Source organism: Corvus brachyrhynchos, unplaced genomic scaffold, assembly GCF_000691975.1.
Source record: "Corvus brachyrhynchos isolate BGI_N302 unplaced genomic scaffold, ASM69197v1 scaffold121, whole genome shotgun sequence".
Lineage (NCBI taxonomy): Eukaryota > Metazoa > Chordata > Aves > Passeriformes > Corvidae > Corvus > Corvus brachyrhynchos.
Genome location: NW_008236445.1, coordinates 2,265,324 through 2,278,290, shown reverse-complemented (window position 1 = coordinate 2,278,290; position 12,967 = coordinate 2,265,324).

Here is a 12,967-nt window from a genome sequence, read left to right as displayed (position 1 = left end):
CTACTAAAAAACAGTGGCTGGGCAAACAAAACCCTGTGAGTGAAGTGCTGACAACATCTGCTGTGCTTACCTTTATCTAGCTGCAAATTTTGGCTAGAAACCCTCCACATGCCTTCCTTCCCCCTCCTTTTTTGCAGGTCTGCCAAGCATGTATAAAGAGATTATTTCAGCAGATGGTGTTCCTCATTGTTATTCCTATTGGTATCCAGGGATGCTTGAGTGCATGGGCAGAGAATGTTATTGCCCACTGCTGTTGTAGTTCCACTTCGACTTTAATTTCTAAGTGTCTGTACGGCCAACATAATCTGTGATACCTCCTAATTAATAATGTGTGGCATCCAGAATTGCTCTTCATACTTTCAAAGTTGTAATGTTGATATTAACAGGTTGCTTGTGCTGCATTCTGAGTCTGTCAGGAGAAAGCAGAACATCCAGGTGATCTTTATAAGCTAGTAAAGAATGCTGAATCACAAAAGATGGATATACCAACCTCTACGTACAAGGTGAAAAATGTTATTAGATCCTGCCTTGTTCAGTGGCCATGCTGGGAGGTGGTCATGTTACTGTAAGAAGAATTTGAAAATTATTGTTAAATAGCATATTAAAGACAGAAAAACTGGTGGGTTTTTTTCCTCCTATGTGACTTGCCCAAGTCAATTTAAGCAAATGTGAAAGCAAAGTACCTCTTCTAGCTCCCTATGACCTAGCCTGTGTCTTCTCCAAGCACATATCCTCAACATGTTTTGGATTATTTATGTGAGAATGTCTGGAAGTGTGTTAAATGTCTAACTTCCCACTGTTGTCATATTAGATATCTAGAACAGTATTCAGCTGCACAGAAAAGTATCCAGTACCATATGAAATACTCCTAAGGGTGTCCATATATTCCTATTTGTCTGCTGAACTTCTCTGTAAAAGAGACAATAACAGTTGTGAAAACCAATCTATTGATATCTTTGAAGACCTCCAATAAATGGAATACCAGGGATAAAAATAATTGTCTTTTCAGCAGTGTATGATGTATGAGAAGTGACAGGGTCACATGTTATCAACAAGAAGAGAAGTTGCTGAATAGACATAATGACCACATCATCCTCTCTGTGAGGATGAGTGTTTCTTTAAAACAGAAATTTAGCACTGCATCATAATGAATCTGTTGCAGTGGTAGGACAAAAATGATATTTCACTAAACTATTTAAACTTTTCATCCTGGATTTTGTCTCTATTACAAAATGACTGTTTCCTCAGTTAAATGTGTGCGTTATATATTTAGAAGTTGCCTTTAAAACTGTCATTTAATGCTTTGTAAATAATGCAACAGGCCTAAACTTTGAATGTTTGGCCAGAGGCACACTTTGCCTTCAAGTAAGATGCAACAGCAAATTAAATTAATTTGATATACTTATCCTAAGACCCTAACATATGCAAATGAACTCTAATATCACTCCATGATAATTTTTTATTGAGAACATATCTTCTTGGTTTTAAAAGTGTTGATTTTAGTAATTTACTAACTGTTATGATATCAAGTATGTATCTTTGGTAATCAGTTTCCTTCTCTACCTTCACTGAGATGTTACACATCTGCATCTAGCCGTCTGCAGTTGTGAAAGGGAACTGGATTATCACATATGGTCTATGAAACGTGGCATTGTGGACTGAATCGAATACAATAGCAACGGTGGTCTTCAGGACGTGGCCTTGTAATCCATTATTCAAGATGCCAATGACTGTCCATGTGGCTAAAACATCTAATTTCTAAAGTTCATTTCTACTTTCTAATGCTGCATTCTTAGAACATAACAAAAAGCTAAGAGCTCAGACCTTCTCAGGTCTTCACTTATAGAAGAAGCAACAATTATTCTCTCCTTTCGTCTAAATCATCCTGACAGGTAAGTGAAGAGTTATTTTCAAATCTTTCCACTTGGAAATGACAGCTACATTTCAACACCATTATCTGCCTTCAAGCTGTGTTCCTCTGCCTACCCAAATCTTTGTTCTAGGTTCTGTCACATTTTCAGCAATTCAGACTGTTCATTTTAAAATATGCCAGACTGGGCATAGGCTGTTGGAATTCATGATACTGGATGGGGTGAAGGCAAGAGAACTTTGAATTAATCCTTTTTTGAATTCAAAATTGGACTAGACTAATAGAAGACAAATCTTAGCACTCCAAGACCAGACTAAAGTATCTCACTGTAATGTAAGTATGTATGCATGCATGTTTTGTACACATTTCATTGCAGAATGTGATTGGTAGTCTTTGAGACTGTGTTACTTCTTAAAAGTTCTGAAGGTGTTTCATTTACATACTAAGGAATATTTTGCTATTTATTCCGAGTATTTGCATTGTGTGCAACGGAGCTCCCTACAGGCTCTGAATTACTGGGAGTTAAGTGGAACAGTCCTTTAGTCCAGCCTGCATGCAGAGAGTAATTTGTGAGCAAGGAATTAAAAGCATGGGTTCTAATATAACAGCTGGCAAATCAACATTGTGTTTCATTCATTCAATTAAACTACACAGTATGATTTTGGATTTGGTCCAAGTCCTACCCTGGAAGAATATGAGTCTTTCACTAAGAGTTCAAAGTAGTCCTCAGCGACTTGCAGCTATCAAATAAACTGCAGCTCCCACAGCCCTGGAAGATTTATGGCCTTCACTCTAAGCTTGACTACATATGTTAAGTCCAGAGTTTTAGAGGGCTGGGACTCTGACACTCATTGAGTAGATGGGCTGTATTTGTCAAGCTGACTAATCTGGTATAGAGTTGATGTGAATCATTTTTCAAAGTACTGTTAAAAGACGCTGGATGTCAGACATGAAACAGGTCTGTCATCGCTTGCTCCAGTGACAAGCACATAGAAGGAAAATACTCTGAAACATGATAACAACTTAAAATATTGGCAGGTACAAGAAGAAGAAAATTTATTTTTTCTTTCCCCACACAAACTGAAATGATACATATCAGCATGCTATGGCAAGTGTCTCATCTTCACTTATGAGTCAATAAATTAATTTATGCTAAATGATCATGTCTCTTTATGTTCCAGTGGGTCTGTCTGACTTTGCCCAAAGTCACCTTCTCTCTAAGGACTCCATATTAATTGCTTCAAGAAATTATTTACCCTATATTCCCCCCAAAAATAATCCCAACCCAAACGCCCTAGCATCATTGTTGCACAGTATTTTTTTTTCTAGATGCTGCTTTTATTTTTTGTATTGCTTGCCTCATTTCTCTTTGAGCTGGTTTGAGACGACTCATAAGTAGAAGTCTAAGCTGACTCTATGCCCATGTAGCTTCATTTTTCCAGCATTTTATTATGGCATATGAAGATAAGATCTAGATCTATTATTTCAAAATAATCTCATGTAGTATTTTTAAATCTGCAAAAGTTTTCAAATATAAACTCTTCTCTTTTAAAAAAAAAATCCTCTTTTCTTTCACATGACTTTAAATAGATTCATCGATCCCTTTCATGTTTCATTATCTATTCCCTGGAATTACCTACCTGTTGTTTTTTCAATTACAGGTGAACCTTTACATACTCTCCATACACCTGAATAACAGATACTTTCATTTTGATATACCTGCTAACATCTTTGTTTACTAAGATAAATCCAACATACAATCAAGCATAAGTTACTAAAAGCACAACTAGAAAACAGAATTTGTTAGTGTGTGCTAGACAGAAGTCAGTCTTTGGACCATGACCAGATTTAAATGATACTATCAGAAATTTCCATTAATATATGCTTTCTGACTCTATTACATATTATCAGACTACATGCAGACATTGTCATTTCCATGGGAATACATGGACAGAAGGACAAATTAAGATGTTCCCATTACTAACAGCCAAATTTCTTGGTGGCCTCTCAGCCTATGTCATCTACTCTTTCAATTTCATAAACTTGCTTTTCACACATCATTTCTCATGGAGAAAGAAGGTACAGCCAAGATGTGGATGGAAGATGATCAGAGCTTTCTTTCCAACAATAAGCAAAAAGCTACATTCTTTAATGATTTTGCATGAGAATGGACTGGTCACCTGAAAAAAAAAAAAGACTTTCCTTCTGTTTTATTACCTGTTTGTCCCAGTTTGAGACAAATTTGGAGGAAAAATGTCCGAAATGAATGTCCCTCTGTTAGAAGGCAGATTTCAGCAGCTCCTCCTCCACCAGGTTTGGAAAGAAATTCCCTGGAGGAAAGTGAATAAAACCTATTTATTTAACAAGCAAAGTGCACGCAGACATAGAAAAAAGAATGAATTATGTTGAATAATAAAACCTCTTGCTGTGGAGAAGACCTAGGAAGATTCAGTGTTCTTTGTAGGTATGACTCTGCCCTCTCTGGAGCTGGGGTTCAGAGTGGGTCCCTCCGGGCCGTGGTGTGGGGCCTCCCAGTGATGTTCTGGTGTTGCTGAACAGTTCCAGGAGAACAAGAAGAAGCCAAAGTCCCCGGGAAAAAAACCCTTTCTTTCCTCAACTAACAGGCTATCTAAAAAGCAAAGAAGTTTTAACTCTCAGTCTCTCTCCTGAAAAAAGGAGCCAAGAGCTGGCTAAAATCAGGAAGGTGCTTTCCTCGGCTCTGTACCAGCAGGAACGCAGGGGAGTGTGTACCCTTGAGCACAAACCGCTCTGAAAAATTCGCCTGGTTTCTCTCCCCCCTCTCCTGAGAAACAGCTTGAAAACACAGGAAGGCACAGGATTCATGTTTGGCATAGGGCAGACAATAGGGAATACAGTATCATACAGTCACCCCAGGATACTGTTTTATCTGCACTTCTTCATCGATGAAAAGAACCTGGAAGCAGAGAAAGATTTAACAACAAGAGTTGTTAGTGATTTTTAAAAAACACTGGGAAAAATTTTAATTTAAAAGTAATGATTAAGACATTTATTTTAATAAAAGGAGGAAGTTGTCAGACCTGCCTAATTTAGCTTTGATTCGTCAATGTGGTATTGTATAACACAAGTTTGGTGCAGCTTTGCACAATAACCTCAAAACACCTTAAATTTTCAGAACAATAAGATTGGACTCGTTTAACTAATCAAATCTGATCATGCAGTAAACTTCAGAGTTAAATAGATTTGCTTTGTTGTCATCCTTTCAATCCTTGCAAGTTCTTACCATGGCTGTTTGATACATATCACAGTAATTTGTATTGATGTGAGTCATTGGAAACATTAAGAAAAAATGTGAGAACAGAGAGAAAGACCCCTCATAGGAATTTTATTCCTGCTTAGTGAAAAGTGAACCAATACTTCCAAAAGACCTGAGAGAAATTGCCTTAGCAGCAGATACAGGCCAAGGCATAGGACAGCAAACACCCCTCCTTGTGAAACCTTCTCTGAGAACAAAGACTGAAGAAGAGAGGTGCCTCTGATTAGAACTTCCTTTGTTCACTGTATTTTTTACAGGAATGATGGGACTTCTCCAACATCTGAACATGTATGAGGGGAAACAAGTGGAGGAGGCTGGTGAGACTAGCAAAATGGGAATATCTTCCCTTTTGGTGATCAGAAAGCAGTGAAGAAAACAGGAACAATAGAAATCCCTGTGCTTGTTCACTTTCTGTTCCTAGTGTTTGGTACCATCACCTTTTCTACCTGTCTCCCCTTAGGCTGACCTGTGTGAAATGTACAGCCCCAACCTGTATAGTCCTGTCAGGAGCAATAGTTATTTGACACCTGACTGAAAGGGAGTCACATGGAAAATAGGAAGCCTGGTTAGTGAGGTCTAGGACTTGAGAAGCTGGGACCCATGTTCCTCTATGATAGCAAAGTGCATCCCTTGTTAATCACTGCAGGAATCCTTCTCATTTACTGCTGAGAATAATTCGGAGTTAACAAGATAGAAACCACATAATGCCTTTCCCCATAACCTTTACACGTTTGATACTGTAGTTCCAACATTTTACCCCAGAGTGAAGTGTGCTCCTAACAGACAGCAGCTGAGATGAAAGTTGGTATCTGGGACCTAACAAGTCACTTTTACTGGAGAAATTTAGAAATATTTGCCTTCCTCTGTATGTCTTCAAAAAAAAAAAAAAAAAAGAAGAGATGATCTCAACTGTGAACAAGGAATTCAAACCTGCTAGCCAGGTTCTACTTAAAATGCCTGTGTTACAATCTGTCTGCTTAACTCTGGCAGGCAACTTGCAGTGAAACTTTAGGTGCTTAAAGAAGTAAGTTCCCACATTCCCTCTACAGTCTGTCAATGGAGACAAGTCACATGGTTAAGTCTGTTTGCCACTTGTAAACAACACTCCAAGTATCTAAACTTGGGCAAAAAACATCATCACGAAGGCTTTCAAAAACACCTTCCTGTTGCCAAAGTAGAGAACTTGCTCTAGAAGCACACTGAAATTTGGAAACATGACAGGCATGGGATCTGTCTGCCTGATGGTGGCTTACCACACATTTTACATAGCCCAGAGCTAAACAAGGAGAGTCCCTTTCCTCTCCTCCAGTTCCCCTCATCCTTTCAGAATCCCTTGTCTTTTCTCTCTCTGCATCCAGCCTCTGCCCTGCTATTTTCTTCTCTTGACTTGCTTGTCTGTTCCTCATCAATGTTCTCTCCCTGCTGACTGTTCTCCTTGCTTCTGCTGATCCCCAGTTCCTCTGATGTCAAAGTAGAGACAAGTGCTAAAGCTGCTCTCTCTCATCATTAACACTTTACACAATGTTTATAAAGAACTGCCAGCATACAGTTTACTTCGCAGATTTTTCAGAGGCCCGATGGTCATCAATCTTCAATTGATAATATTCCATGATGGAAGTGCCAACAAATGTAACTTGGTGCTTTCTGGAGACAGTGTGCAGAAAAGTTAATGTTTGCTTTTTGGCTTCAGTGGTGTCCTGCCCTTTTCTTAGAAGTAAGAGGGTATATTAGGATGGGTTACAGATATTCATATGGCACCTGGCATAAACTTATATCTTCAGGCTGTAGACTCTTGCCTCTTGTAGAGCACTGAGCTGTAGGCTGTCAGTCCAAGCATTCTGTGGAATGAATATTGAATTAATATCGGGTTATGAACAGTCCCTCCTTAGTGGAAAACATAGATATGTGACAGTGGGTTCAAAAAAACAGATCTCGTAGGTTTGATTCATACTTATTTACCACAGAACACTTCCCACTGCTACATGGATGTGGAGCAGCAGGAAGGCAGAGTAACATACTGCTAAGGCAGTCTCCTGGTATGGAGAAGACTCTCAGACCTGGTCTACCCCAGTGTGTAGCACTTACTAAAAATATTTCTTTGCCTACCTGTTATTTCTGGTATTTTATGTATGGCTGGGAACCACAGAGTAATTGACTATATTTTGGTTGTATCCTCCATCGACCCAGGAAAGGACCAGTTTCACACTTATCTTCAAACAGAGCACTAGACAAGAATGTATTATTTAGAGCATCAAATGAAGGAATTTAATAAAAGACAAGTCATTATCATTTCATATGAGCTGCAGCCCCATGAGGCTTCTGCCAAGCCCAGTGAAGAAAGCTTTCATAATCCCTTCCAAAGTCATACGATAAACCTATAACTACTTTCTGACAGTTTTTAAGAGGACGATACTAGGTATGGTTAAAAATTAACATCTTTATGAATAACTTTGCATGAGAATTATTTACATTTAACCAATGCTAAGATAGGACTGAAAGAGAAAGTAATAAAAATCAGTGAAATAAGACAGACTGAGAGAAATATTCCTGGCAGTGTTAAGAGAGAAAACAACTCAAGATCTAATATATTATATTAGATATATATATAGTATATATATATATATATATACTATTAAATATAAATCAAATACATTATGAAATGGAGGAAATAAAGAGAGATGAATCTGTAAAACCTCTCTGATAGCATGTCAGAAACGGGTGGAGAACCACTGACCTGCCGTAGAGACCAGATGAGTACAAAGAGATCAGCCATAAGTAAACTGGAACATGGGTAATAGAGAGGTGACAGAAACCTGTGAATTAATTCCTTTTTGAAATTTCAAGGTCTCCTAAATAATAAATAATATTTGAAAGATTCCTGTATAACATTGTGGGTTTGGAACATAAATTATTTTAAGGATTTAAGCACTGTTTCTGGATTTTTTTCAGAGGAAAAAATTATTTTAATGGAAGAAAAGCACTTTAGCCCACAGCATCAAACCCCGTACTGAAGAGGAGATCTTCTGTTCCTATAAGTCACTGGGCTTTCAGTATTTCAGGAATGTTATGTCTTTTAGTGCTCCTGCCTACATTAATATTTTCTTGCAAACCTGTTGTATATAACTTGATGTCTATTGAGGAAGCAGGGGAGAAATAATAGGATATCAGAGACAGCAGGGGGTCCATAAGGGTTACAGTACTGGCAAAATGAAAGGCAAGGGAATAGATGAATGGAGAAACATTGGGAGGAGAATAGGGGGGAAAAGTAGAGAACAGTGAACACAGCAGGGGGCCGTGCTTTGAAGAAAGGAAATGCCATAAAAGCAAATGAGAAAAAGCACAATGAAAGAGGAAGGGAAATGGTTTAGCTAGGTTGAACCTAATCAGAACAGTCAGAAAGATATGGATTTTCTTATTAAGCAGACTTCAAGGGACACAAATGGCTCTGTCATCTGTTTTGCAGGTACACCTGTGAGAAGAAAGAAGCAAACAGGATAGAAGAAAGCAGAGATCAAGGACAAAACTCATGCTCCTCTCACTGGTTTTTGGCTTTCACAGATGTAGACTGTACACAAAATTACCCTAAGCATCTCAGCACCCACTCAAAATTCTGCACCAGCTGAACTTCAGCTCAAGCTGCTACAATATCCAAGAGGGAAGTGTAAAAGTCAAGTCAAATTCAGAGTCCTCCTTATTCTAGGTGTATTAGCTATTGAGCTTGCAATCTCTTTCCTGAGTAGATATTAACTGATTGTGTCATTTGCACTATCCCTTGAAAACATATTCTGCCCTTTTACTTCCATTGGCAGAAACAACTCTTTCATGCATTCTCAGCTAGCTTTTAAGAAAAGATAAAAAACATCAAGATGATCTATAAAATAAGAGCCAGCCTATCAAAGTAATTTTCATGCATTCTTTTCAGAACAGGCTGATTCTCTGCCATTCTGGTTAGCTGTAAGAATGATTATTAACCTTCGAATGTTGATCATGATGTGATAGCTATAATGAATGCCAGTTTTGTAAGTGGAAAATTCCTGAGTGAAATGTACCTTGTAGAGCTTTCACTCACACTCTTGGATACCTTAGGCACTCTGGTAGAATTTCCCACAGTAGTAAGGGACTAGGTTTCAGAGATGTAAAATAATTTCAGTGTCAATACATTAAGATAGTGCTGTCTTTATACACTGGTCACAGCCCTTCTAGATGCTTACACAGTGTTTCTCTGCAGATGGTCCAGTCACTTAAAAAAACCCATGCTGAATGTGACAGTACCTACCATACTGACTATGAAAAGTGGATATAGCAGCTCAAATTCTTTGATACTGTAACTCCAGGGCAGAGAAAATAAGCTGTAACATCTGTAAGCTTTAGCAGATTTGAGGCATCAAATCTCTTTGATTCAGCTCAAATGTTATTTGGCTAAGCAAATTCTAGTTTTCTAGTTTCTAGAAAATTTTGCCTCTCTCAGCTTTCCAAGTTAGGTATTCATCATGTGTGTCTTCCACGTGTATTAAGTTTCAAATGGACCATGCTAATATATGAGAGCTCCAGTGTGAAAATTTGTATGGCTCCTTATTTTGGCTGTACAAGGTACTGAGCTCAGGGATGTTTTCGAAGTTCATAATAGCTGTGATCTTACCATTTCATTTTTGTGCACACAGCCCATGTGTATTCAGCAACAAACTAATTTCTAGATTAATTCCAGAAATACATAAATTGTCAAACTTTTCACTTCATTTACAGGCTTCCTGGCTAATCATATGCAGACCCACTATTTGTGTGAAAATAGCTATATTTTCAAAAGGACCATAGGGCCAAGGACCCAATGCCCTAAAATGGCATTGCAAAGAGCAATTCTGTATTCCCTATCTATAGGCTTAGCAATAATTCAGTCTGATCAGTCTGATTCATCATGATGGCAGGATTTTAGTCCACCCTATGCAGACACAGTCCCATTGTTCGTACTTGTTACAGTCACACAGTGAAACTTTATTTAATAGCTTGTGGCTATTCAGAGAACATGTAAACAAACACCATTGCTTTGGATTCAGTGGATCTGAGACAACCTACTCAGGAGCTGAGCAACACACTACAAGCTCACCATCTCCAAGTTTTCACTCTGAGGTAGCAGTAGACTGAAGAGAATACAAATGACAGGATAAAACGGAGGTTTTAAGTTCAGGTATGGGTCACCTGTGGATTTCAAACCATGTACGCTTGTCAGCAGGTTGAGCACAACTACTGTTTTGTAGCCATGCTATTTTCTGGTTAATGCACAAGAGAAATAAACTGGTTCTCTGTTATGGGAGAAAAAAAAAAAAAAACATTGGGACCTAATTAGACTAATACTGCCAGATTATCCTGCAATGCATGGTAATGCTGAGAGAGAACAGTGTGACTCCTTTGGAGCCTGATTGCTCCCGTAAGTGCAATGCCCCCTGTAACTTTCATCATGGACATCTGTGAAATGTGCTATTTTCCTGCAGATTTTGCCCATATGAACAAGAAAACGTGGGTTAAAGGATCATGAAGACGATCTGATCTTCTTCTAGCTTAGATGGGAGTAAAAGGGTAAAACTTACATGTGTCAATGGAAAGGTTCTCACTGACTTCAGTGTTTGCTTTCCTGGGGCTGTGAGTCAGAATGACACACAGGTGGTGGGGATTTAGTTATCCCTTGAATGTTTCCTGTCTATTTTAAGAAATTGTCTGATTCAAATGAATTTAGGAAGTTCACTATGCAGTTTTTGACTACTTCAGGAGCAAACATGCAAGACAAAGCCCCTGATTGGTTTGCTTGTATATAAATACAACCTTAATAAAGTACTGTTTTTTTCCTGTTAATAGCATACTGCTGATGGAAGAAAGGAAAGGTATTCTTTAATTAGAAAGGAATCTCATTATCCCTCTCCTTTTGTTTTGTGCTTTTCTTACTGGAGTCTGATGAAATGAGACAATTCTACCAAAAAGCTTTGCCTCTGTAATGCAATCTGATGGACATCGAGGTTTAAGGCATTGAAGCACTATGAGGAGGTGAGAAAATATGGTCTCCTACTGTTAATAGAATGAATATATATGTTCTGTTGAAGGAGGAAAAAATATCAAGTTTGCACTTATTTTGCTCTCCTAACTGATGTGTCTGGAAGTCAAAAAAAAGACAATATTAGGGGGTGTTAACAGTCCTTCTTAGATCAAGTGATTTAGCTAGAGCAAACGAACCACTGACTGTCTTGAAATTGTCAGAAAGATCCAGAGATAATGAGCAGTCAAGGCAAGTAAGAAGCCCTGGGGTCTCATTTCATTCTTCATTGATTTGTATGAAGAGCAGAGCCCAGTAAGGAGTGAATTTTGAGCCTCTGCAATCTTGTAAACCCAGTTTTAGAGACTTGAAAGAGATAGCAAAGAAAAAAGATGGACAGAGGAGCCTTTCTTCCCATTCTCTTCCCTAATGCTTGACAGAGATGAACATGTAATTTCATCTCACAATACCTGCCTGATTGCATGACTTTAGCAACAGTTTTGCTTCCTGTAAATCTCCAGGTACTTTGTATTGCTTTCTGATTTCCTGAACAAAAACATTTCTGCAGTTCTTTCTGTTTGTGCTGCTTTCACTAATGAGTTCTCAGAGGTACATTAACCTAAATAGCTTTATAAATGAGAGGTGTTAAAGGAGGCCTTTTAGCTAGTGCAGAGGGCTTGGGAATACGAGTAAGAAGCCTTCTCCTCTATTCTTTCTGTTCTTCTTGCACAGAATTTCCCTCTTTGGGGAAAATGGGAGCTGCCATTCCCATTAGGTGCCCTGCCTAAACTTGATCAGACAGCATCATCTTTCCTTGCTGAGATGCACAGTACTCCAAGTATCATATATGCCCACAAGAATAAAAGTCTTTTAGCTCTATTCCTATTTTACTTCACCATTTCATTGGTGCTGGGGAACATCAGCTATCTAAGTAGTAAAGAGGAAAAGAACTGAGATTATAAGGAACGTAAGCAGGCATTACAGCAGGTATAAGGTATCAGATAGCTCCAGGACTCTTTTTTTGTCTCAGAACTAAAAATAACTTAGGAAAATTAACAACATCAAAGTTCATGTGCAAGTTGGCATGCCAAAGGCAGAGAAGCCATTCAACCAGGAGGTGTGGTGCAGTATCAAAACTGAGCTTTGTTCTCCTCATTAATATCTGACCTACTGTGAAGAAAGGAAGTGAGAGAGTTCCTCAGGCAAGACAGGGATGCATCTAATCGGCAAAGGATGGCAGCTTTCTCCCCATGGATGTATACTACTGTATTATTTTGCCTCCTTTAACCGGAGAGAATGCAGCTGTTTGTGTGCTCTTAGCAATCACCCATCATCATTGTATGGTGGCCTTATGATCCAATTTTAAGGTTCTTAAAAATGCCTCTGCCCAAATTAAGGTGCAAACGAGACCATATGCCAGTGACAATAGTAAGGGTTTTATTTGATGGTAAATATGAGACACACAGAGAGAGAGAGAGAGAGAGAGAGAAAAGAAGAAGTAGAAGATAGGTGGGGGGGGGTGCAGGACAGAAAGAGTGACAGGGACAGAATAAGGAAAATATCACCACTCCGTGGATCCAACAATGTTTGTTGATCCTCTCCAGCTGCTCCTCTTGGTGGTGAAGGTCCCCCCAGAAGGCACAGAGTCCAATGGGTATATATGCTCAGGCCATGTCCCCCTGGGGTGGGGGTCAGTCTCTCACAGCAGACTCTGGGTCTGTTGCATCACACGCAGACCTGTGGGGCCAAGCCTCTCCTGGGAATGTCCCGCGGCTGCGCCACG